This window comes from Otolemur garnettii, unplaced genomic scaffold, assembly GCF_000181295.1.
Source record: "Otolemur garnettii isolate 467f Iridium unplaced genomic scaffold, OtoGar3 scaffold00004, whole genome shotgun sequence".
NCBI classification, from domain to species: Eukaryota; Metazoa; Chordata; class Mammalia; order Primates; family Galagidae; genus Otolemur; species Otolemur garnettii.
The window spans coordinates 7,156,584-7,160,399 of NW_003852399.1; the positions used below are offsets into that span (position 1 = coordinate 7,156,584).

Below are 3,816 nucleotides of genomic sequence, written 5' to 3' on the forward strand. Positions count from 1 at the left end.
AACGCAGCACCTAAGCACAGGGTACCTAACAAGTGTTTCACGAGCTCACGAGCGTGGAACCGCTTTGTAGGCACTATTCAGAAGAAATTACAACAATAGCAGGAAAAATCCTCCTTCTCCGTGCGGCGTCAGCAGGCCTAGCGCGGTGCTCGTTAACTGATAAACAGATAGGGAGGGAGATCCGAGGGCCGCTGGACCGGTCCAAAGGGGCGCCGGGGACTTAAAATTCCAGGACCAAGAGTACTGCAGTAAGAGAAATAAAACCGAGCATGCGCACTGGGCAATCTGTGTAGCTTCATTACTTTCTGACCGGAAGCTTTTGCTAGGTGCCCCGTTAGCGCAGTAGGTAGCGCGTCAGTCTCATAATCTGAAGGTCGTGAGTTCGATCCTCACACGGGGCACAATACTTTTGTTCGCTCTTGGTCTTTACTCGCGAGGGAAAGACGGGTTTTGATTGCTCGTCGAAGTCAGAGACTGACGCTAAAGGTAAACGCGGCGAAAAGGCTTTCCTCCGCCCAGTGAGCCTCCACCGGTAAGGGGAACCCCAAAGAAACAACCCCACCACTCCCGCCCTCGCGCTGCCGCCGCAGGTGCCCACGAGGGAGCGCGTGAGGGTGGGGAGGGGCCCCTCACCCATCGAACCTCGTTCCTACCGCCCTTGCTGTGGAGCGCTGGCGCTGCAGGGCGACCGGCACAGCGCGGGGTTAGGCCGGGTGCCCAGTCTGGGGAGAGGGCGCTGCGAGGGCCGCCGGGTCCCAGGCCCTGTTGAGAAGGCAGCAGAGGAGTGACTTGGGAGCCCGCCCGGTGGGGGCGGCGAGGTAAGCAGGATGCACGAGGGGCCGGACAGTGCAGGGCACCGAACCCATGTGGAGTTCGGGCTGTGGCACTGGGAAGGGGCGGGTCATGATGGTGTCTAGGGGAGACAGGTCCCAGGGGAGTCGGGCAGGGGGCATATCCTACAGGCCAGGGCCTGTGTGGACGCTGCGCCTGGACGCTGCGTCCTCGCCTGTGAAGCTCCGGATAGCCAGTCACTCTCAACGATCCACCTCCTTCCTGCCCAGGTCAAATAGCAAATCAAATTGAAATGGGTTAGCTATAACCAGCCTTCATCTTTCAGGTTCTTGATAATGGTACTAATTTCTGCAGTCCTCTCAGGAATAACTGCAGTATTTTTGTCTTACTATCCCGGTAGGGAGGAGTTACAGGGACTTTCACTTGGCTTTTTCTAGGTCATAGTGCCAACGGGGCGATACTGCCATTCCGTCATGTCTTTATTCCAATTATATAGTCAGGTACTCAGCAAAGAGTCACAGGTGTTTTCATGGCCCATTTGGCCCATTGTCATTCAAACTTTCCCAAGGCTTCTTTGATTACCTGACCGCCATTATTAGCCCTGATCTTCACTGGTGGGCCTCAGTAATTAGTGTCAATTCAGAGCCCATGTCTAGACATCCCCGTCAGGTCGGGGTGTTTTCTTTACAGCCGTGCACAATCGTTCAAGTAAAAGGCAGAGGGCCCTTTGAAGGTTTAAAGAAGCTTACAGCATGTATATGTGGTCCTGCTGTAGGGTCCTTCCTCAAAGCGACCTGGCCTCCCCTTCAATCAACAGGGATTGGGTCTGTGACTTTAGGCGACAGGCATAACTCTCCATTGTGGTGACTCAAATCAGGTTTTTGGCCACTAAATCTGAAGTTTTTCCTGTTACAGATATCAAGCAACAGTTTGGTAGGCTGTCTATTTCATTCTTAGGGACAGGCTAGTCATTTATCAACAACCAAAAAATCCCTTCCTACTTCTACTCCTCTCCTGCTACCCTTGACTGTGCACGGCTGTCTGGTAGGCAAATGCTGCCACTCGGCCTCTGCTACCATGAATTGCACTGTCCTCACTGAAACCAGTGAGCCCGCCAGTGATGGCGTCTCTCACCATCACACGTGGCTCATTGCACATGCTCCCTCACCCTATGGCTTCATCAAGGAAGTGTCATTTGGGCACAGAGCATGTCATCAGAGGGTGAGTGAGAAGGCCACATGTGATAAACCGACTCCCACATGCCTTGCTCCCTAAGCCTTTGGATACCTTCATCTACATCATGTTGGGGAAATTCTGGCATCTCAATCTCATCAAATAGAGGACAACACAGAGTCTCCATTTCTGTCAACTACCGAAGTAGAGAGCCACTTGCAGGTGCATGAGTGTGACCAGACTGGACTCCTCAAACATTTCTCCTTTGCGGTCTGCATATTGAGCTGTCAATAGAGGGGGCTGGAGGACATCAGAGGAATGGGTGTCTCTTCCTAGCTCCAAAGCACTGTTTTGCTTACTCTTGTCCTGTTTCAGGATCCACCAGTGAGTGTGTGCACAGGGGACATCTTGCAGTGCTCTGTCCCAGCCGTGTGCCCAGAGGCACACTCTCTTCATGCCTTCATAGTCCCCACCCAATAAGCATTTCACTGGAGTCCTCCCAACAGGGACACTGGCATCTTCATGCCAACACCACCACCCTGAAGTGTTTCAAGTACCTGCCTGCCAGCCTTGGTTTGCCTGTGACCAAGGGTGGGACTAGTGGGGGGACTCACGCCCTGGCTCCCTGGGCACTTTCACCCACCAGCCTCAGACTGCCTGTGCCCAGGAGAATTGTTTCCTGCTGCCTGGGGGCAGAGACTAGCTCTGAAATGGACAACTCTGAGACTCCAATAACTAGTAGTCTGGAACCACCTTCTCTCAATCTGAGTGTTGAGGTGCAAGGGGCCTCTCATCCAAGTTCCTCCTTTTTTGAATTCTGTCCCTGAATTCTAGATACCCTTTAAAGCTCCCTTATGTCCTGTTAGTTGCTCCCTGTCATAGTTGAATATATCTTTGTTAACCTTTCCTCGTTCAAATTATTGTGTTGTTTGTCTCTTGATTGGACCCAGGATTGATGCAATGAGATTAAAAATTAAATTCAGACTCTCTGCTAAATATCCATAATCCTTATTAAGCATCTAAGTCCTAATTAATTTATTAATAAATTAAGCCTTACTCCGTCTTTGTGGTCATCAACTGCTGTGAAGGTCAACTTCAGCAAATGCTCAAATCTTGCTTGGTATCAGAATTCATACTACAGAAAAACCCATGAATGCAAATAATTGTGAAAAGACCCCTAACCAAGTTAATAACTTATTCAACATCATGAAATTCACACCGGAAAGAAGCTCTTTTAAAATGTGGAGAGGGATTCACCTGAACCCAACATTTAGCCAACATTGTACAATTTGCAGCAGAGAGAAACCTTATGAATGTAACAGATATGAAAAGGCCTTTAGAGACCGCTCTTTAACAAAGTTAAGGGGATACTGGAAAAAAACTTTTTGAATGTAGCCAGTGTGTGAAGAATTTCAGCCAAAGTCAACTGTTATTCGAGAGAATTCACATTATAATGAAACTGAAGATTGAGGATATAATATGAAGAAGCAGAAAGAGATAATCTGAGATGTAGTTTATGTATTGCATTAAATGGGATAACCTTTCAAATGCCAGCCAAGCACGCATGACCAAAGAGATTAAGCCACGTAGCTGAAATCTGCAAAGGCAGTGACTTCTTCCCAGTTACCACTGGGAGGAAGGTAGGCTCAAGAAATTGAAGGATGTGATAACTCATTTGGCTGAGAGTATTCATAACTCACTTTTCTTTTTTTTTTTTTTTTTTGAGACAGAGTCTCACTATGTTGCCTTCAATAGAGTGCTATAGCATCACAGCTCACAGCAACCTCCAGCTCTTGGGCTTAGGTGATTCTCTTGCCTCAGCCTCCCAAGTAGCTGGGACTATAGGTGCCT

At 49.1% G+C, this 3,816-nt stretch overlaps 1 non-coding gene across 1 annotated transcript; it reads left to right on the forward strand.

Annotated features, from left to right (window-relative positions):
- The first annotated feature begins 328 nt into the window (after positions 1-328).
- Positions 329-401, forward strand: TRNAM-CAU. The gene has a single exon. It is a non-coding gene; the product is annotated as a tRNA-Met (tRNA).
- The last annotated feature ends 3,415 nt before the right edge of the window (positions 402-3,816 follow it).